Consider the following 24,038-nt stretch of genomic DNA (forward strand, 5'->3'; position numbering starts at 1 on the left):
GACCACAAGAAGCTCACAATCTACTTATGAGCCAATGGGGATATTTTGGTGTGTCCCTGCAGCATACTGAGGGGAAGCATAAAATTTCTGTGAAGCTTTCTGAAATAACTAGAAATAGTTGACAAACATCTCACACTACTTTGTGGGTCCCTACATTGGAACTGTTGACCAATCCAACTGAAAACCCCAAAGGTGGAGAAACTAAGACCCAGAGAGACAGAAGATAAGTGACTTTGCTCCAGGTCACAGTTCCCACTTAGCGTGATTTCTCTCCTTATTGGTAGCTCATCAGCAGACCACCCTCAAATCTTACCACACCAGCAAGGATGTGTTATGTCTATAAAGTTCCCCTAGACTAATGTATTGCAATATTGGCATGCTTCATAGTCATTTGGAGGACTTGCTAAAAACAGATTGCTGAGCTGCAACCCCAGAATTTCTGATTTCTGAGGTCTGTGGAAGCCTGAGAATGTGCATTTCCATCATGTTCTCAAGTGGCACTGGCATTGCTTGCCTGCAACCTCACTTGAGAGGCCCCGCTGCAAAATGAAATCGATACACATGTGTGGATTCTTGGTGATGGCCACAGTGGTGGTATTGTTTCATTCAGGGCATATTCCATGGGAGTGGGGCGTGAAAAGAAACTCATTCATTCAATATTATTCAAAAAAGTGGAACCCGAAGGAATCCAAGAAGAAGGAAAAAATGAACTAGACCTTGCAAGTTCATAAAAGAATAGAAAGCGTCTAAGAGACAGATGAGGTCAAGGAACCAAAACCGTTGTCTCTCTCACAACATCTTATTTCAGTAAGGCTTAAAACGCCTCAGATGCTCCTGACCCTTTAAGAGTTGAACTAAGAGATCTTTGCAGAGATGATGTCATTTTGCAAGTTATCCACAGTTTGGCAGTCTTGTTCCACTTATAATTTTTTTTACAGAGAGTCCGGTATCCTCGGGGCTATGTTTAAATTGAATATATGACTTTAAAATGCACTCTGAAGAAAATTCACAGAAGCTCATCGGTTTACAGATTTACCCTCCTCTCCTATTTCTTCTATACCCAAAATATACGGAACAACTGACGGTGACAAATTCTGTTTTCTCTGGAGGCAAGCACCAGCCTTTATAACATTTCTCAGGAGATAACATATGTAAGAGTGTGCTGACAGTCATACTCTGCCACATCCACCCCCATCCCACTGAGGGAGAGAAGAAGGAGGAGATATGGCGCCCGTGATTTTACAAACCAAATAACCGATCATCTCGCGTTCTCAGCCCTGAATGAGACAATTAGCCTTGACTTCTAATCAGGCCATTTGCTGAAAATTCCTAAGGCAAACACACAGCCCCAAACAAAACTGAGATTCCCAAACTCTTCCCCCAAATTACCATAGAGTCATCTTGGATCCTTCACTGCCCCCACCACCCACTTCCGGTTAATCATCAAGTATCATCAGTTTGACCCCCAAATTGCCCCTCATTTCTTGCTTCTTTTCTATTTCCATAATCACTCCCCTACTTTGGGTTTCATTAGACTCTTACAACAACCAACGTATCTCCTTCACTCTAATCTGCAGGCCCCTCTCCACTCTGACCACATCTCTCCAGTCCTCTACCACCTCGTCCCCCTTAGCAGCAGACTAAAATCTACACTCCTCTGCATGGCGGTAAAGTGCCTCACTAGCCCCCTCATTTCTCAAGAACATTGCTCCCCTTGGACACCAAACTATTCACTCTAACAAGAACCTTCTGGTCTCTATGCACATGCTGTACTCTCTGTTTAGAATTATGGTCACTACAAATTAGTTAGGAGATGCGAGACCAGACTGTGATGAAACCTACAAAATCTAAGTGGGGCTATTAAATCACAGAGGCTTATTTTCTGCTCCTGATACATGTCCAGCATGGGTCACTGTGGACTCTGTCCTTCCTCACTCTGCGCTAAAGGCCAAGGAACTGCCTTTATCTGAGATACTTCTGGCCACTGTGGAAAAGGGAAAGTGGGAAGCCGGCCAATTGTGCACTGGCCCAGAAGCAGCAGACATCACATTTCTTTGGACAAAGCAAGTGATATGATCACATTTAACTCCAAATGGGCAGGAAAATACAATCTCAACATAAGCTCTAAAGGAGGAAAGCCATAAATATTTAATGAACAGCACCAGTGACTGCCACCCTACTCGTCACAAAACATTCAGTCACCCTCCTTCCCACATGTAAAGTACACTCACACTGTCCCTAAGATAAAATCTCCAGGTCCATTTGATCACAGCAGCAAGCTCAACATCCAGGGTCTCTGGGTAATGCACAGTACTCTCTCTGACAGATGTGGACATGAGTCCTCTTGACCAGAGACAAGTTAATGAAGGTGACAAGTTATTTTCCCCAATATAATCAATACACAATGATGAAACATTTCTTGCTTCTGTCTCTATTCTGATTGCCAGAGAGGAATTCTCCCATCTGTGGCTCTAGGCTCTGTCTTCTAAGGAGATGTGCCTGTTCCTTCATTACCCTTGGCCACATCTTACAGGGTATAGAGAATATGCCTTCCTTGGAATCCGAGGAAGAGTTCCTCGGCTAACTTGCTGCCCATCATGTGGTTCCAAGAGATGCTAAGTCTTTACTGATCTAAAATTGGTCCATATCTTGGCAAGAAATGGATAATACATTATTATAAATGGGTAGATGAAGAGAAATTAATGAAGATTCTATCAGACAGAATAGAATGGTATGGACAGATTAAAAGAAACCAGCTGAAGATGGTAAAGCTCTTGGGGCACCTGGGTGGCTCAGTCGGTTAAGTGTCCGACCTCTGCTTAGGTCATGATCTCACGGTTCGCAGGTTCAAGCCCCACGTCGGGCTCTGGTGCTGACAGCTCAGAGCCTGGAGCCTGCTTCCGATTCTGTGTCTCCCCCTCTCTCTGCCCCTCCCCCATTCACACTCTGTCTCTCACTCTCTCAAAAATAAATAAACACTTAAAAAATGTTTAAAAAGATGGTAAAGCACTGAAGGTGTACCAATAGAGAGAAATAATTTCCTCCTATGACGTGAAGACCCAGGAGACAGCTGTACCTGTAGAAGAAGTCTGCCTAATCTGGGGGCTATGACCTTCTGGAGATGAATTCAGCCTCTAACAAATGCAATCTGGCAAGGAGGCATTGGGGAATAAGTGTCTCAACAGTAAGTGTCTCCACTCTCACCTTTCAATCTCTAGCCAAGACCCCTCATTGGCCAAATGCCACCATAAACCAGAGGGCAAAAGAGCCCAGACGATGCCTGCATAGAAGTCAGCCTCCGGGGCTGAGCAAGAAGAGGAAAGGTAGAGAGAGACCCTGGAGGGGCAAACAGAGAATGTGGCCACCAGCAGTACAGGCCACAGACTGGTTTAGTGAACAGCACTAATGACAGTTATGGTGCCTTGTCACTTATTTGTCATTAGCACTGTTCACTAAATGTTTCTGCGTCTTTCCTTTCGAGATAGCTCTCTCCTCACACCTGGAATCAGGTAAGGTTTTGTGACTTACTTTGGTCAGTGAGATGTGAGCAGAAGTAATGCGTGTCCCTGAGGGTGGAAGCTTTAAGAGCACATTCATGATTCACCTTCCTGTTTTCCCTCCACCTCTGTGACCTGGAATAAAGATGAAGTACAGCACAGTTCCCATCTGTTAGAGACATATAGCATGAGTGAGATCAACCCTTTTTGTTTTAAGCCTCTGAATTTTGGAGTTGTTTGTCATTCATCAATAAGTATTCATGGATTGAAACTCTTCACCATCACACAGGTCTCTTATCATCCTCAGTCCAAAATTGAATGTTCCAATAGCTTCTGAGTGGCTTCCATATCTTCAATTCATCTAAATGCTAAGTTCCAAGGAATCCAGTTAAAGCCAGGATATTGGGAGGGAGGCCTGATCTAAACACATGAACTCTTTATCTCAGATACTAAAAGGCAAATTAATTTTTTTCATTGGTTTGTTATGATGGCAATTATTGTCACCCACATCGCTTTAAAGGGTAAAAGAGCAAAGAAATAACAAAAGAAAACTCAAGCATACAAAGTGTTCACATGTGTACTTCTGTCAACTACCTCTAAACGTTATCATTTCCTAACACACCAATTCCCGTGACTGAGGTTCAGTAGAGCCTTTTGTGTATTAAAGGGAGACGCAAGGTGTATTAACATTTCATGTAAATCCGTGGGTACTTTGGGCAAGTCCTTTCTCCTTGTGATAAATATGTTACCTCATACCCTGAATACCAGTTAGATAAATGTGTCAGTTCAGTTCTGTAAGCTATACGACAGATACTAAGCTAGACCACATGTTAGTACACAGTGACGTACACAATCATGAATATGATCCCCTCTCTCTCGTTTTTGAGTCAAATCCAACTCTTCTTTCTTCCTTACCCCCTAATAATCCATCTTGTACCAAGGGGCAAGGATGTGGTGGATATTTTAGAGGCCAAATCCAAATCCAACAGGGCCTCTCTAACTTTCAGGCTAGCATTAAGCACTCAGGTCTTTGAAGAAAAAAAAAAATGCTATCTTTTACCCTTTTCCAATCCTAGTGTCATAGTTTTTCTTATCCATCTCAGTCAAGCTTCCAGAAGCTGTTTCTCTTCCTTCACTTCCCATGCACCCTTTAGCCTACCACCATCTGCCTTCTGTTCTCACCTGTCCAGGAAAACTACACTCTACTACTCTATCTATGGTCTCTTTGGTGCTAAACCAAATAGATACTCTTAGGCTGGCCAAATACTGCTAGGGTCAGCCCCACATCTTACCTTCCCTACGAGCTTTCCTTATACCCTTCACACCCCACTAGGCTGGCAAGACACCTCTTATGTGTTCCCAAAGCACGAGCACAAAAATATTGTGGTGGTCAAGGGCATGGTCTCTGGGGTTTAAGGTTCCTAGCCCTCTGATCCTGGGCAAGTTGCTTATCTCCTTTAAATTTCCTCACATGTAAGTTCGGGATAGTATAATACTAAATGCCTATGGCTGATTGAATGACTGTTCTCAATTTGTCACTCTCTCCATGTGTCCTTGCCATTTGCCATGTGACTTGCAGGACCTCCAACTAGAGGAGGCAGAGTATATTTTCCCACCCCACTGATGTTTGGTTTGACTATGTGTCATACTTTGGCCAATGGAATAATAATAAATTTGACATGAGTAAATTCTCTAAATGTGCAGAGGCTTGCTACCTTACATTCCTATTAATCTGTCATGAAAACATGTCACAGAGGAACTGCTATAACAACAGTGGAGACACATGAGGAGACCTAAGTCCGATCAAGAAGTCATGGCCAGCTGACTGACAACCTAAAATACACACACACACACACACACACACACACACATATATACAAGAGAAGTATTTGTTGTCATGAGCCACTGAGGTTTGAAATGGCTTATAACACATTATTATGAGATGATTAACACAATGTCCGAGAACATTGCTGAGAAGAGTAAATGAGCTAATATAAAAGATCTCCACACAGCACATAGTACATAGTAAATATTAAATAATTAGTCATTAGTAACCTATATCATACTGCATTATAATTTGTTTGCTTAGCTCCTTTAACCATAAGCTCCTCTAAGACGGAGTTTCTAATTTATTGTTGAATCCTTAGTATTTAGCAAGTGTTACACACACACACACACACACACACACACACGTGCACACACACACACACACACACACATTTCTGGTGAGTTAGTAAGTCAATGAACAAAATGAATTTATGAATCCAAATGACAAAAATATTTATGCAGTGCCTGGTGTATAGAGACATTTTAATAAATATTAGTTCCCACCTCTTTCCTCCTATTATAGTCTGATAGTGTCTGCTTGGTTTTTATTTGAGCTTGAAATTAAGCTTTATATCATACAAAGGACCATTTTAGATGATCAGAAAAACAAACTTCTGTGATGAATGAAAAAACTTCCTTACATCTAACCACAAGGAAAATCAGAAAAAAAAAATCACTTGGGGGCAACCCTTTGACCATAACTTTAACACCAAAACTTTCAGCCACACACCATCAAACCAACGCTGGTCCCAACAGACCACACCACCGGGGCTGCTGATTCTGCTCACAAGTTATGCCATTTCAGGCAGCTCCTAGTACAGGTCCCTGAAGCCAGAAGCTCCCATTTGTTCCTGAGGAAAGGGAGTCTAGCTGATCTAAACTCTCTTCAGAAATGGGAAGGTATAGCATCAGCATAGTTCTTAGGGTTTGGCAACAAATAAATCCCTCACATTTATGTCCTGAACACCGGATGTGCTTTGTCTCCTTCAAACCACAAATTCCCTCTGTGAACGTCTTTCCCAATAGAGACCTCTCTCCCCTGAGTACACTTCTTCTCTGCAGGTGTCTCAAGGAAACATGGTAAGTATCTACCTTGCTCTTGTTTGCCACTTCTAGATCATTCTACTTCCTCTCTAAAACACCCAGTCTTGAAGCTCATGTCACCCTACTGTTCAACCTCTTCTCTTCATTGTTGGCATTCACTGCCAACCTCCAGGTCATACTCCTTCGTTTCTCTACGATTTTTAGTTCCTGGATCACTGTAACTCTCTTGAACTCTACTTCTGTCCCAATGATTGGCAATTTTAATATTCACACAGTTGAAGCTTCCACGGTCTGCTTTGGGTTGCTTGGCCTCCCCTTCTTGAGTGATCATGCTCCTCCACTTTTCCTGAGTCACTCAGCCTCATGGTTATTCCCTAGGCCTTATCATTATCAATAATCCCAATCCCTCCCTTATCTCTACTCCTTGCATCTCGCTCTTTGACCACCACCTCCCGTCTTTCCAGTTGAAGCTCTTTAATACCTTGACTCCTCTCCTCAACCACACTGGGACTCCAGTCCCTTGATCATACATAACTTTTCACGTGCCTTTCCCTCCTCAGTCATCACTTCCCCCTTATCAGCCTATTTTCCAAGGGCAATCATTGCCACCTCTCTCTTATATATCCCTACAACCCCCTCCTTTGATGTGTCGTGCTTAGTTGGCCCAACCCATAACCCCAGGTAAATTAACTCTCCTATGGTCCATGCTTGTACCCATCCAGATGAACAGAGCTGCAGAAACCACACAACTATTCTGACTTGTCTTTCTTTAAATTCATGAACATGAACTTCAGCTGGGCCTTTAATTTTCCCCAGCAATCATACTTTATTTCCCTGGTTTTATCTTTATGTTCTCTCAAACCTCCTCAAACTTCCAACATGGCTTCCCCTGTGTTCACACTTAGCTGATGATTCTCCTGCCTATTCACTGAGCAAATGAAGTAATCACAATATAATATCCATCCACTCCCAACAACACATTTATCTGCCTACCACACTTATGTTCTGCTTTCCTGGCCATTACCACAGATGAGCTGTCCAAAGCCAGGCCTTCCATTTGTGCACTAGAGCACATCTCCTCTAACCAGCTCAGATATATTGTTTCAGGAAGTCTCTCCTCTCCCTCTTATTTCATCATTTTTTTTCTACAATGTCAGCATACAAACATGCTAATATCTTTAAAAAATCTTAAAATTTTTTCTATTCTGGGACACCTGGGTGGCTCAATCGGTTAAGCGTCCAACTGTTCAGTTCAGCTCAGGTCATGATCTCACAGTTTGTGGGCTCAAGCCCCATGTCAGGCTCTGTGCTGACAGTGCGGCGCCTGCTTAGGACTCTCTCTGTCTCCCTCTCTCTGCCCTGCCGTCCACTCACACATGTGCTCTCTCTCAAAAATAAATAAACATTAAAAAAAAATTTCCCAACAGCTACTAACATATTTCTCTGCTTCATTTTGCAGCAAAATTCCCCTCACTATCATTTCTCTCCCTTTCTTCTCTCATGATCCCTCTCCAAAAAGGCTTTACCTCATTCTACTGTACCTACACTATTCTTGTCAGAACCGACTAAGTGCTAAGCAGAGTGAATGACAAAAGACTATACCCATACAAATGCTGAAATTTTGAAACATCCTATCATTTATATTATCAAGGGAGGTAAAAACAATGTACCTACAAAGGAATAAAAATCAAATTGCCTCTGACCTCCTGTTGGCAACCCTGAATGCTAAAAGCTAATGGAATGATATTTTTAAAGTCTTGAGGAAATAATATAGGATTCTATATTCATCAAGTAATCAATCAAATGTGAAGGCAAAGTAAAGATATTTTCGGACATATAAAAACCCATAAGAATCTTTGTTCATTTCTGAAAAAAAAATTACTCAAGGATATACTCTGTTGATATAAGAAGCCAGTAAGATTTATGGATATTCTGGGGCACCTGGGAGGCTCAGTTGGTTAAACATCTGACTTCAGTTCAGGTCATGATCTCACGGTTTGTTCAAAGCCAGTGTTGGGCTCTGTGCTGACAGCTCAGAGCCTGGAGCCTGCTTCGGATTCTGTGTCTCCTTCTTTCCCTGCCCATCCCCTGCCCCACTGCCTTATACTCCATCTCTCTCTCTCCCTCTTTCAAAAATAAATAAAACATTTAAAAATTAAAAAAAATATTTATAAGTATTCTAATTATTGTCAAAGAATATACTAAATATCATCAAATGTCATTCAGCATCATTCTTGTTCCCTCTGTACTATTCCCAGAGACTAGAAACTAGTCCCGGAGAGTAGAGACATTTCCTTTGCCAGCAGTGTTCTTGATACTCTATAGATCCTGACATGTGCTTACATCAGATTCGGAAGGTGGAAGAGGAGGACAAGGAATTTGTTCCCCTCTGGAAGTAACAGTGAATGTGTGAGCTTCTGTAAACATGATCTTTTGTAGCAGTCACATACCCGTGACAGTGCCTCACTTCAACACAACTGTGACCATGGACATTGACCTTTTCCTGCCATCTCCTGGCTCCTGGGTGGCAACAGCCAGTTTGTGATTTTCTGGAAAACACAGCTAAAGGCCTTTCGACTTTCATTCTTGCAGGACTTGCAAAGTTCTGGTAGACACCGAATTGCCTTAAATCTCTTTCCTTTTGACATAACTAGAGTGGTTTCTGACTGAATTTTGGCCAATAATGGCCCGTATTGAAAGTAATAACAATTAGGAAGTAAGTAAACAAATAATAAAGTAATAATAATTAGGAATTTTTAAAAAATGTTATCCAAAAAGTATTATTCATAAAGAGAAACTGTCTGGATTTCAAGTTCAAATTAAGTTTCTTTTCAAACCTCTTATCAGGCTCCTCCCATGCAGTCTCATCACTTAAGAATTTAGTAAATTTAAGAATACAGGAAGCCTTAGTAAAAAAAAATAGATTGTTTCTTAAAATTTTACAAAATCTAGAATACTTACAAAGTGTGGTGCTAGATTCTTAAATTTTCATGTCCTCCAGAAACTGCAGTAAATTCTAGAAAGTTTTTGCCATGCAGTGAAACTCACTTCGAGTTTTACTTTGAGTAATATATTGGTTAAGAGACCCAGGAATCTCAATTGGTCTCTGCAAAGAGAAAAACGTGTAAGGAAAATTACTGCAAAACGGATTTTGCCGTATTTATCAATTTAGGCTAAATTCCTACTGTATGATAAGCAGGAAGATAATTTTCACAGCCCCACATCAGGAACAAAGCTTACGCACTTTGAAGTAAGAATCAAATTTTAGGAGTGATACTCAGAGGTCAGGGGGGTTTTTTTGTTTTTTTTTTTTTTTTGGCCTGCAATCATTTTACAGATGAAACCTTATGAAATGTAGGTCAAATCCAAGTATATCAGTGGTGTAGGTCTTTGCGTGGCGCCCACAATCAAGACACTACAGGGTGAGCAGTGCAACACCAGACAGAACAAAAATAGGACTTGATTAATGCAACGAAGGAACACTGAAGAAATGGCAGGATCTGTAGGATTTCACTGCAACAACCCCAGCTCACTTTTTTCTGGGGCGACTAGTCCTAAGGTTCATTGATTCATTCAGCAAAGAGTCACTGGGGATCTACCATGCAGTTCACGCAGTCTGAGCAAAAATGTCACCTTCTTTCTCAGTCCTTTGCTCTCTCTTCTACACACAAACATACGGCCATTCTTTTCACTTATCTTCCACTTGCTCCAATCACCCTCATGACTGCTCTCATTTCACTTCTGTTCTTACTGATTCATGTTTGCGTTTGACTTTTATGGAGTGCTTCTTGAACACCAGGCCCAGCATGGAAGAGCACCTGATCCTCGGCTCAGAGGCCAGCCTTATGGTGATCTGCTGAAGAGACAAATGTAGCTATCTCGTGTTCTCGCAGTGGCTGCCGGTCACCCACTGGAGAGTCTCAGCCATGGCACCTTCCGACATTACTGACCGTTGCAGCCCAAACTCTCCATGCGCCTTCCAAGGCCCGTGGTCTTGGTCATGCTATTCGCTCTGCTTGCTTGCCTACCACCCTGTGCAGCTCAGGCATCCGATGTTCCATTTCCCGAACATACCTCCATCCTCTCCCTTCTCCCTAAATTGGCTGGCTTTCCTCTCTGTTTCTATAAGCTTGTGTGTTTGCTTCTATCAACAATTATCACATTACAAGTTAAATGATTTAACTTATCTGTTCATTCAAACATTATTGACAATGCCAAATGCATGGCTAGGTCCTAAGTAGACAACAGTGAGCAAACCAGAAATGATGCCTGCTTTCACAGAGCTTAGATGATTGTGAGAAGAAATCGACAACAATTAAATATAAACAAACACACACATGCATGTTTGGGAAAATGACCATGAAAATGATAAGATTCATGCTCTGTGAGAATAAAGGGATAGATAAGATAAAGTTGTCCAAAGATTTCTGTTGGTAGCGAATCCTGGCACGTAGTAGGTACTCAACAAATGTTTCCTTGACTATCAAACTGAGCAAGTAAGACTTCAGTAGAATTATAAAAGTGCACGTGACAGTTATGGTGGTTTAAATAACATGGTAGAAAAGGAAGGACAGTAAGAAAGAAGGTGTGTGTGTCTGTGTGAGAGGGGCACGGAGAGTGGGGCAGAGGGAGAGAGAGAGAGAGAGAGAGAGGGAGGGAGAGAGGTGCTCAGGTATCTCAGACTAGAATGTGTTGCATTCAGATTTTCCATTTCTGGAGGAAATACCAGATCACTTTGGACCACCAGGGGGCAATGTCTGATCACACGTAAGGGCAACTCTTGCCTCAGGCAATCTTTGTGTTCTGGAGACACTCCCTCCTGCTCCATCTGTTAAAAAATAAAGGACTTGAACATAACTGCTATTTATTTTTTTACATTACTAATGAAATACACATTCCTCGAAGATAATAAATACTGTAATTAGATTAAAATGTATTAAAATGGAAAAAAAGAGGCGTTTCATATTCATAATTCTATAATTATCCTTATCTAACGGAACAAATCTCCACTTCCTAATCATTTATAATTTTCATCACTCAACTACAGGTCACAGCAGGTATTAATATTGGGTGAAAGGAGTTTTCCGGTTTCTACTCTGCATTTATGCTGTTCAAGCACTTCCAACCGCTGCTTCCTTCATATTGAATAGTCTTGTTTAGCCTCATCATAACTCATTGAGATAGATGAGAGGCAATTATCATTTTTGCTTGGCACATAAGTAGACACAGAGGAGTTCTCGGCTGGTTGGGGCAGAATAGAAAATGGCCACCCAAGTTTGACAGGCTGCCCAGAACTCACTCAGCTCACCACCAGCCAGAATGAACAAGCCCTGGAGCACTGCCATTTCCTGGCAAAAGTCAACGACCAGGTGGTTTCAAGAGTGTGTTATTTGAGACACCTAGAGATGTTATTCCTGTCACAGCACATCAGGACGTGTATAAAGAGCTTAGAGCCCTTGCTTGGCCCAAAGTAGGTTGTTCCCAGAGGCCTCGGCAACATCTTCACTAGGAACCTTTGATGGGAGAGGCCAGATACTGCTCCAGGAAATAAAACAGCCACAAAAGTTGGAAGGAAATAATCCAGACTTTGCTACCTGATTATTCGATGAATGGGCATTCATCAAACAGTATTGCAAAAGTCACTGTGCAGTTAGCAATGCATGAAAATTGTCCTTACCCTAAAGGAACTTAAATCTAATTATGAGAGCATCGCATAGATGCATGAAAACATTTGTTAATAATAATATAAAACAGACCTACGTGGCAGAGCTCATCAGAGGTTGTTAATAGATATTTGTTGATTGCCTACTAAGTTCCAAACATGACTGAGATGCAAGAGTATATATAAAAGGTACTCTGCTTGCCTTTGCAGACTTTACTCTCTAGTTGTAAAGAGATGGGTTATTCTGTTTATTAATCTATTCAATAAATATTAATGAACCACCTACAACATATGAAGCATAATGCTAAACAAGAGGGATATGAATAACCCACAATCCCACCGGCAAGGAACTCAGTCTGCTAAGGGAGGCAGACCTGTAAACAAACAAATAATTTACTTTCAATATAGTGTATATGTGTAATTATATACATATATAATATATATAAAGTATATACATAAAGATTGGATTATATTATATTATATTTTATCATTTATATTTATTGAGTATACATATATTTGTGCATTTATATAATTTATTTTTATAATATATAAAGATTGAATTATTTATAGATCGATGATAGAGATAGATAATGCTTCAGATGAGCATGAGAGCTAGAAAAAAAATCACGAAAAAGTGACACTTAAGGGGAGTCTTGAAGGTGTTTTCCAAGCAGACTCATGAGTGAAGAGTCTTCCAGATAGACTCTGGAAGAGTTCCTTCCAGATAGAAGGAACTAAGTGTGCAAGGGCACAGAGTCAGGAAATGGCATGATTCAGCAATGGCTGAAGCTCATAGTGAAAGTTGAGAAATGAAGGGAGAATAGTAGAAGACCAGATGGCAAAAGGGGAAGGGATTTTATCTTTCCACAGTAGAAAACCTTTAGAATATCAAAAGAGAAGACTGAGACAATTTCATTTGTGTATTAGAAAAATTATTATAATTTCTGTGTGGAGAATGGTTTAGAATAGAATAAGATTAGAAGCAAGGAAATAGTTAGGGGTCTATTTCAGTAATCAAGACAAAAACTAACGAGAGGGAGGAAATACAGAATGATTTAGGATGTAGAACCAAGATAACATGGTAGCCAATCGATATTTGGAATAAGGAATGAGAAGTGTCAGTGATGATGTATTTCTATTGGGTGTTCTTAATTTCTATTGGGCCATGATTGGGTGTTCTCAACTCACATGCTGGCAGGCAGCAATAGGAAACCAAATGGGAGGAATGAGGGACAAACAGCTCAAAGCTAAATATGTTGAGTCAAAGAAAGGTACATGTGAAACATCTAATATACATCCCATAAAACATCCCATAATTTTTTTTAAGTTTTTATTTATTTATTCGAGAGAGACAGACAGCATGAGTAAGGGAGGGGCAGAGAGAGAAGGAAAGAGAGAATCCCAAGCAAGCTCCCAGCTGCCAGTGCACAGCCCAATGCACGGCTCAAAAATGTGAGATCGTGACCTGAGCTGAAACCAAGAGTTGGATGTTCAGCTGACTGAGTCACATAAGCACCCCAGAGATGACCCATAAGTAGTTGAAAGCTAAGGTAGTCATAGAATATGTCCTGGAAACATTTGCATTAATTTAGATCTAGAAGAATAGATAGTATTTGTGGAGTGGAGGTGGAAATGAGGGAAAGAGTTGGGAATGAAGGATCTTCCAGGTAAGGGAATATTCTTAATGAAGTCAAAGAGGGAGGAACAAGGATAATTATGAGACCCACCTGAACAAAGCAAAGCATAAGAAAAAAAGCAATGTTTCACAGACATAATGAGTCCAATATCATGGTGGAAGTGAGCTCTGAGAAAGAGTATTCTGGGAGTGAGATGCAGTCTATGGTTTACAGACTAGAAAATCTGGACCAGGGTGGCAAATGGAGGTGAGTGATTTTTCAGGGTGTGACGAATATAAGGTAATGATGCCCTTTCCTTTCAGAGAGTAAAGTACAGAACCTCCAAATTTTAGTTCCTAGAGTTTCCTGGTGAAAAGCAAAGGTTGATATAATATGTATTATATGCCAGGCACTGTTTTAAGCACTTCACATATATTAATATATTTAATCTTCCCAGCAACCATATTGAGTGTATATCATTATTATTGTCACTTTAATTTTATGGCTGAGGGAACTGAGACACAGAAGTGTCTGGTAACTTGACAAAGGTCATACAACTAGTAAGTGGTGGACAGGAGTCTGGCTATGCAGCCATACCTTCAATTGTTTCACTACGTTGCTTCCCAGAGGAACTGCTCTGACTCAGTTCCTCCCCTTTGAGCCCACCCACCACCACCACCATGCTAATTCCAGGAAGGGTCTGCTCTGTTCCCTTGCAGCACTGACACGAGCCAAAGCTTGTCAAAGTTTTCACTAAATAATAAACGAGAGTAGAGTGGAAACACAGGAAGAATATTCAGAAAACCAGCCTGACTTATGAAACACAAGTCTCTAATCCTTTTACAGCTAACTAGCCCTGTTTTTCATGATCTCCTCTGCATACCACACCACCCCAAAGGCTGATATCCCTGCACTCCTTCCAGCCTGTTCCATATGGCTAAACCATCTTCCAAACATGTGGTATGGAGCAACTATCTAGACATCTGATTTAAAGATCTTTGTTAGTGGAACTCTTGCCCCATTTCCATAGACTTACCTGCAAGACCTGTTCCTCAAGTGATCAATATCACACGTGACTTCATTCTACCAGTGAGATTTCCTGTCCATCACCCCCATGTCTACAACCTTCACCCTGAAGTGTGTCTCCAGTCTCCCCTAGCACAAGAGCATTTCCTAATACACCACACCATTGTGTCCACGTGGGAGGAACTACACATCCGTAAAAATGGGAGTATTTCCTTACAAGTTGGCAGGTGTTAGGCCAGGGAGGGGCCAGCAGGCATAGGGAGGAAAGGATTGGACTGGAAAAAACTTGGATGAGTTCCTCGCCATCAGGGTTGAAGGCAATCCCAAAGTTTCAAGTCCAGGTAACAGAGAATGAATGTATTGAGAAAGTCAGGAAAGTTGGTGGAAGAAACTGGTTTGGGGAGTTAGAGTAAGTGTTCTTACCCAAGTTGTCTGTAAGGTGAGGAAGACAGATCCAAGTGCAGATGTCTGATGGCCAACTGGAAACCTAAAGCTATATATAGGTTGGTGCCAGAGATATAGATCAGGGCATCATCAGCATAAAGGTGAGAAATGAAAAAGAATTGATAAATCTTCCAAGATTTTAAAAAGGAAAAAAAAAAAAGACTAAGTGGTCAGAACTCATATCTATAGGGAAAAATGAAGAAAAAGAAGAGGAAACAAGGAGATAAAAGGAAAAAATCATTCAGAGAAGAAGGGAAAAACCAAGGATACTGCAGCACCGCAGAAAACAAGGGAAAGATTCTAAAAAGAGAGTGAATGACTTAAAAAAATCCATGTGACAAGAGATGTCCTAAGAGCAGAGAGCAAACAATAGACTGGGAGAAACCATCTGAACTACATGTGGCAAATGAGTTAATATTAATATGAAAAGGATTTGCTGTAGGAAAAAAGGTGAAGAGATGAATAGGAATTTCACAGAAATAGAACGAAAAATCACCAGTTTATGCATGAAAAAATACTCATATTCATCAATAATCAAGGAAACGCAAATTAAAACCTGTCAGAAATGTTGATGGCATCCATGGAGGCCAGTATGTGGGGAGTCAGGCTTTTCCATATATTACAGGTGGAAGCATGAATTGCCATAATCTTTTTGACAACTATCTGACAACATTTAATACACTTTAAAATGCACTTTCCCCTTTGGCCTGATGACACCTCTTTTGAAAATCTAACACATAGCAATAAAAGCACCAATATATTTTAAGATACTTGTATTTGAGTATTGCAGCATTCTGTGAGAGTGGGGGGGAGAAAAACATGAAAAATTGAAACAAGATAAATAAGACAATAATTGAAGAAATTATGGCATATCCGTGTGGCAAATGCCATATGAAATATGGTGTATCCATTAAAAAGAATGTGTGTTTTAACCTGAAGGAATATGTTATATTTTAAAGCAAAATGCAAGTTTCAAAGTAATAGTTATTGTATGACCCTCTTTTTATAGAAGATAAAATTATTATAGAATATAGAAATGAACCCATATTCACATCAGGTGTGTTCACATAAGCACAGAGAAAGAGGTAGCATACACATTAAAGGTTAAATCTGGGGTTGGAGGGAAGGGAAATCGATTCACCTTCACTTCACACACTTCTGGATATTACCTGATCTGTTACTCTGTCCATATATGTTGTGATTTCTTTTAAATCCAAATAAATGATTACAACAAGAAAACTTGAAAAGTATCAGAAGTCACATTCTTCTAGAAATGACCATGAAGACAAAACCACTAGAGATGACAATAAGGAGAACAGCGTTCTTCAGGAAAACAATTTAGGAAAGTGAGGGTCAGGGGATGGGGCAGGCAGCTGAAGGAATCCTGTTTTTAAAAAATGCCAAAGGAAGTGAGTGGTAGATAAACAGATTCTTAAAGAATGTTCATATTGAACACGTATATGTTCCAGTTTGCATAGGGTTTTTCGTTTATAAAAATAAACACATGCAATTTTTTTTTAAAACACTTTCTGGTGAGGGTGCCTGGGTGGTTCAGCTGGTTGAGGGTCCGGCTCTTGATTTCGGCTCAGGTCGTGATCTCACAGTTCATGAGTGCAAGCCCGGAGCCTGCGTAGGACTCCGTGCTGGCAATGCAGAGCATGCTTGGAATTCTCTCTCTCTCCCTCTCTCTCTGCCCTTTCCCTGCTCATGCTTGGTCTCTCTCTCTCTCTCTCTCTCTCTCTCTCTCTCTGAAAATAAATAAATAAACTTTAAAACACACACACACACACTGTCTCTCTCTCTCTCTGTCTCTGGTGCATTATCCCGTTTGGCCCTCACAGAAACTGTCCTGTCATCATATTGCATTCCCATTCTACACATAAGGAAACTGAGTCTGATAGTAGAGTGGCTTTCCCAGTACCACACAGCCACTACAAGGCCCCACTAGCCTGGCAATCAGCATTCCTGGAACAAATCCCTGTATTTTCTTCAGCAAAAGCCCCAAAGTACAAAGGTTCTTTCTGGACCCCAAGGAAAGCAGGCTGGCATAAGAGTCATTCCTATTGCCAGATAAAGAATCGATCAGAGGAACCCACTCTGAATCAAAATCAGCCTTTCTGTACCCAAGCTGAAGGCAGGAGGCTGTAACCAAGAAGGCAGCCTGCTAGAAGTTTCCGTTCCTATCTGTCACAAGCTCCCCATGACCTTAAGAAAATAACATCACCCATGTGTCTCAGTTTCCCTCCCTTTAAATAGGATACCCTACCTTCTTCCAAAGAAAAGTGTGTTGAGATAAATCTCAACATCTTTGTCTACAATAGCTTTGAACTTGCTGGTGGAAAGTACTACACAGGCGGCTATGATCTTGGTCCCTGAGAAGTAGCTCTTTGAGAACATGTTCAGGAAAATGATTTACGGTGCGGCCATTCCACCATCACTCTCCTCATGGTGAGAATAAACCTGTGAAGAGCATCTAAGAGACTAAATACAAATTGAAACCACACCTGCTGAATGCTGCTGGGCTGCCAGGAGCTGTTAGGAAAGACCTGATATCTTTAGTAGTCACTATGTGTGCGAAAGGATGTGACAAACCTCAGGCAAGGCCAAAGGGGACCCACCATAACCAAAGAAACCACGAGTGTGTGTCCGTGTATAAAATACGGCCATGCAGACAGGAACCTGTACAGGGTCCCAGTTCCATTTAGAGATATTTAGTTTATCTTCCATTGCTTCAGGAAAACACATTCTAACAGCCTCAAACCAGCTTCTTTGGAGTCATTGACGAGCTAAGGAGTGGACATGCGGTCAGGTGGTGAGAGATGGGGGGTTTGCAAGCATCTTCTATTCACTGAGCAAGATGGTAAGTTCCTGAAGTCAAAAGAACCTGTCTTGCGATGGTCTTTTTGCTGTATGCTCTTCTTCCTGCCCTGCTCACTCCTCGAATATGATGTCTAATTCAGGGGTCTGCACACAGAGACTCATGCAAGGCTGGTGTTCGTACGCTGGTTATTCACGCAGCAGAAAGATTTCTGGAGAATTCCACAGGGAGACGTCAAAGCAACGGCAGTTGAGTTGTAAAACAGGGGATTGTAATTAAACTGTTACCCCAGCTAGTAGCATCTGTTTGGATAAGTTATAGCCCAAGCTACACTATCTTGGTGTCCTGTCATTCTTTTTTTAAAAAAGTATTTCTTATAGTTTATTTATTTATTGTGTGAGAGAGAGAGAGAGAGTGGGCATGAGTGAGGGAGGGGCAGAGAGAGAGAGGGAGAGAGAGAGAGAATCCCAAGCAGGCTCTACTTTGTCAGCGTGGAGCCCGATGTGGGGCTTGAACTCACAACCATGAGATCATGACCTGAGCTGAAGTCAGACACTTCAGACTGAGCCACCCAGGTGTTCCCTGTCATTCTTTTTTTTTAATTGTAACAAAATAAACAGACTGCCCAATACTCTGTGCCCCTTTATCTACATACACATTCTCAAACGCAATCCAGGAGCTGTGTATACACCTCAAAAATAAACACTCTCATCACTTGTTGAGCACAGATCCTGTATTGTAGTTTAATTATTGTGCTTTATAATATTTGTATGGGACCTAAAGTTTGGACTGTTTTTTAAAATATTTATTTCTGAGAGAGAGAGTGAGTGGGGGAAGGCAGAGAGGGGGGCTGGACAGAGGATCTGAAGTGGGCTCTGCACTGACAGCAGAGAGCCCGATGCAGGGCTCGAACTCACTAACCATGATCGTGATCTGAGCTGAAGTCGGACGCTCAACCAACCGAGACACCCAGGAGCCCTTTAACTTTTTTTTAGGACATGGTTGGTTCTTTCCTTGCAGGATGTCCCAATAGAGTGAGGCAGCCAGGCAGTTTCCATCTCCACAGTCAGAGGTGAGTGGGCATCCCCACTGTGGGAGACACTAGGCTACACGAGATGGGACATGACTGTGCATGAAGCAAGGCCTCTCCTGGAAGGACGGAATTAAGAGTCCCCTCGTGTGGTTTTAAATTGAGTTTTAAATGCCTGGTACACCACCTCCTTTCCAAGTTTTCTTTCTTGTCTATTAATGTGGAAGCCAAGGCAGTACATGGCATACGTATGAAATGAATACACATAAAAGGCAATTTTTCTTAATCCCTATGCCCATAATCCTCGATAGGCATCATAAAACAGCAATGTGGTATGAACAGAGCACCAGGGTCTCGTAAAGTGTAATGGTTCATTTGTGCACATCCTCTATTTTTCAAGAAAGAAATGACTTTCTTTGGATTCTTTATATTAGGAAATATTGGCAAGAGAGGAAAAAAAAAAGAAAGGAAGAAGGGAGAGAAGGAGAAAGAGGGAAGAGAGAGGGGAGAAAGGGAGGAAGGAGAAAGGAAACAAACAAAAAGAAATCTTTCCATTGTTTTGAAAACTGAATCAATTCTTTAAAAAAAAATGCTATTGATTCCCAGCAGAAACAAAGTCAGTGGATCATCCCTCTGCTTCTGGCGGAGCTACAGTAGTTTAGTTCCAAGAAATATAGGCTCCTTGCTTACGTTAGAGGAGTTCATTATTAATCATCTCAGCCCCTGAATTTCTGTCACCGAAGCTGCTTCCTACCCCTAATCATTGCCTCTCAGGTACCTGTGTCACAGAATCAGTGCCAGGTTTCAGCTTGACAACCTGGTTAAAATCAGAGGCTGTATGGAATATTAACCCAGTTTGAAACTTATCCACTTCACAACTAAAAATGGGACAAGAGACTACATTCTTTTCTTCAAGTTTATTTATTTTTTGAGAGAGAGAGAGAGAGAGAGAGAGAATCCCAAGCAAGCTTTGTGCTGTCAGCACAGAGCCCGACTCGGGGCTCAGTCTGTGAGATCATGACCTGAGCCAAAACCAAGAGTTAAGATACTTAACCGACTGAGCCACACAGATGCTCCAAGAAACTAGACTCTTATCTAGGAGGGAGTAGGGAGAGGTTGGTAAAAGGGCACAAACTTTCAGCTGTAAGATGAATAAGGTTGAAACTCTAATGTGAAACGTGGTGACTATAGGAAAGAAGGGAAGAGGAGAGGAAAGGAGGGAAGGAGGGAGGGAAACTAGGTCTCTGGTTGAATGGGGAGCAGTAGAATGTGCCCTGGCATTCGGACTTTGAAGAACCATAGCTGGGCCTAAAAAGCAATCTGGAATTGAGCACAGCAGCCTCTTCAAACAGTTTTTGTTAAAGTGTGGCTGTCACAGGGCCAGGTCACAGGGCCAAGTCCCAGCTCAGGCAGTAGACAGGCTATCCATCAGCACTTACCTTTGCCCCTGTGAGCCCTGACACTTTGCATGCCCCCTTCCCCCCATCAACCCCAGTTCAGACAGGCTCAGAATTCCTACAGTTATAATTCCATGTCATCTCAAGCCCGAAGATAAAGGAGAGGCAGAAGGAATGAAAAACCAGAAGGATCCAGGCGTGGGACGGAGATCACTGGGGAAAACACTGCAGACCCCAAGAAGATTTTACTCCCAACGTTCAAGCCATGAAAAAGTGCTCCTGAAATATACAATTCCGGCGGCGGGGGGGGGGGGGGGGGGGGGGCTGGAACTCCAGGAGTTGGAAATACTTTTATTGCCAAAATTGAATCCCTTACCATTCCGACACCCTCAGAGCATTAAGGTTTGCAGTTTGACACCTGAAGCACAGGAAGACGTCAAAGCTTTGACAAATAGCCAAAGGTCACACCTTAGTCTCCGGTGACAATTCCACTAGTGGTCAGAGAGTCACCGAGCCCAAAAAGTCAACGAATGTTTTTTGGTTTCTTTGGAGATATTGATCTCAAATGATTAAGGATCCTAATGGCAGAAAAGAAGAAGTCCCAATGTGTGTTTGGCAGCTGGAAAGTTGTTTCCAAAATAATTTAAGTAGCCAGTTGTCTTTTCACTGGATTCCTTACTTCACAGCACCTGGAGGGAGGCTCCATTGTTGCTCTCTGTTTCCACTTCCACCTGCTGTGTGTGACTAAATTCCTGTTAGTATCAGATCTATCCCTTTAGTCCTTGAGCAGTCTCATATGTCTGTTCAAGAACGCTCTCGTTTTTCAAAAATTTTATTTCAAATACTTATGAAAGTGTGGAACAGGGGCACCTGGGTGTCTCAGTCGGTTGAACATCCGACACTTGATCTTGGCTCAGTTCATGATCTCACAGTTCGTGAGTTCTAGCCCCACACCAGGTTCTGCGCGGAGCCTACTTGAGATTCTCCCTGTCTCTGTCTCTGCCCCTCCCCACTCATGTTCTCTCTGTATCTCTCTCTCCCTCTCTCTCAAAATAAATAAACTTTAAGAAAAAAGAAAGTGTGGAACAAATACCACCTTCTATTAATTTCTCTGCATCTCTGCAAAGAATATCACAATTTCTAATAACGAGAGGGAACCACAGCCCTTATTTGATCAGTTAATTTAGCAGATGCTAGGATACTAGAGTGACGATATCCAAGGATGGAAACAGGATTTGAATTCTTACCCCATGTTCTCCTCCTAGGCATTGTGTGATTTCCTCTACTTGTCACCTGTGCCCACTTTTCTTCCATCATTGAAACTACTCTTCAGGGTCTCCTCCACGATGTGATATCTTGTGCACAGCAGCGAATTAGACATGCTCAGAGGACTTTTAGATGTTCTCCTGGGGGAACTCAGAGCTTCCCTGAGGAAGGGAACTGGGCTTCAGGAACCCTCCTTGATCTGCCTTTCATCATCCCTCAAACTGGATGATACAAACTCTCCAGGACTTGCCCCCATCCTTGTAATCATCTTAGGAATGTTCCCAGACGTTCGGCAGAAGTTCTCCATTACAGAGCTGGGTATGGTAGCTTTGTTTAAAGTCCACTCTGAGTTACTCAGAAAGTTTCCAGGCAGAAGGATGTCAGGAAGGACCTAAGGAGAAGAAAAAGCTGCTAGTAATGAGAGGGTTTATAAGACACCCCCTGTTACTTGCTCTCCCCTTCATTACCATTATTTTTTTTTTTACATTTATTTAAAAGAGAGAGACAGAGCACAGGTCGGGGAGGGGCAGAGAGAGAGGGAGACACAGAATCTGAAGCAGGCTCCAGGCTCCGAGCTGTCAGCACAGAGCCCAACGCAGGGCTTGAACTCACCAACTGTGAGATCATGATCTCAGCCAAAGTCGGAGGGACACTCAACCGACTGAGCCAACCAGGTGGCCCCCCTTCATTACCACTATTAAGATAACCTCCCAGTCAACCTTCCTGTAACCTTCCGGTAATTCATAGGCCACAAAAATCATAAAGATGGAAAAGATGGCAACAGTGTATTTATCTAATATGCTCCCCTTCCAGTTCACAACACTGTAACCTAATTCTTTTTAAGAATGAAAGCATAGAAGGGAAGGAGAGGAGAGAAAGATGAAGAAACGGTGATTTTTAAATAAAATGTTTGGAGTTGGATATAGTCTAATATAAAGATGTATAACCTCTAAGGGTTAGAAAGATCATAAAGATATCTCCTCCTAGAACATCTCCCTTGTACCAACATCTCCGCTACCATTTTTCTGCCAAGGGGTCCATATCCTATGTGTGATTGCTACTGAAGGTAAAAATACCCACAGAGGCTGCCCATTCTAGCCCTGCTGCTGTGGTCCAGCGTCTCAAAAGGGCACAACCCTGGGGTGCCTTGGTGGTTCAGTCGGTTAAGCATCTGACTTCGGCTCAGGTTATAATCTCACAGTCCATGAGTTCAAGCCCTGGGTCAGGCTCTGTGCTGACAACTCAGAGCCTGGAGCCTGGTTCAGATTCTGCGTCTCCCTCTCTCTCTGCCCTTCCTCTACTTGTGCTCTGTCTCTCACTCCCCCAAAAAATAAAAGAAACATTAAAAAAAAAGAAAAGGGCACAACCCTGAGGACGAATCTGGACCCACTACCATTACACTGCTGTTTTCAGCATGCAGCCTGAGTTCCTTTTCCGAAGTACATTTCTTTCCTCCATGTTCTAAGTCAAATACAAATGGCCATGGTCTGTTCTTAAAGAATTGCAGTACATTCTAGAGTCAACAGCCCTGCCTTCTTTCTTGATCCTTCTCAACTGAGCTATGAGCTATGCATGAGGCTCTCCTTATATTTCTAATCATAAATCAATACCTAGTTCCTTAAAGTAGTAGCAGCCACCTTATGGACTTGTTATGAGCTCTAAACTAGGCACAAATATAAAGTGATATATAGAGTGTGTCCAACGCATAAAAAAGCTCTGTCAATATCAGTGGCTATTATTAACCATTTTTCTGTATTGCGTTTCTCGTTTTATTCCACATCCATGAGCCTCTTTCAAGGACGGAGCGCATAAGTCTGAAAACTGGACCTGGCATTCCAAATGCACCGGCACCTATAAGATTCTTAAAGAAAGACTGGCCCTCCCTCCTTCGTGAGGCATCCATCCAAAACAGCCCTGCTCTTTCCCACTGGGAGATCACACTGCGCACATGGGTCCCATTAGCTTCCCATTATCACCGTGACTGCTTTGACATTCTTGTTCTTGTCATTGCTCCTAGAGCTTAATATGTACTTTGAATTCTTTTCCTTGAAAGTAAACAAAAGCCAACTTCAAAGGTGTTCTTTTGTTTTTTGTTTTGTTTTGTTTGGGTTCTGTTTGGTTCAAGTCCTTTGCTAGTGTTTGCTGCTCCTTTAGCATCACCTACAAGTTGTGATATACTGATTATATTTATTTTATAGGTTACAAAGGTGCTAATTGGTGTAAATACACATGAAAGCATATATAGAAATATTTAATTAAAACACATTAGTCAGTGGCAGTTGGTGCCCAGGGAGTGTAGAGCTCTGTTTTCGTAAAACCCGACTGATACTTAACAAATATTGATTGGTTCCTATCATGCACAAGTTACTGTAGTAGGTTTTCTTATATGGAAAAAAATGTAATTTTATGGG

This window comes from Neofelis nebulosa, chromosome 14, assembly GCF_028018385.1.
Source record: "Neofelis nebulosa isolate mNeoNeb1 chromosome 14, mNeoNeb1.pri, whole genome shotgun sequence".
Taxonomy (NCBI): domain Eukaryota; kingdom Metazoa; phylum Chordata; class Mammalia; order Carnivora; family Felidae; genus Neofelis; species Neofelis nebulosa.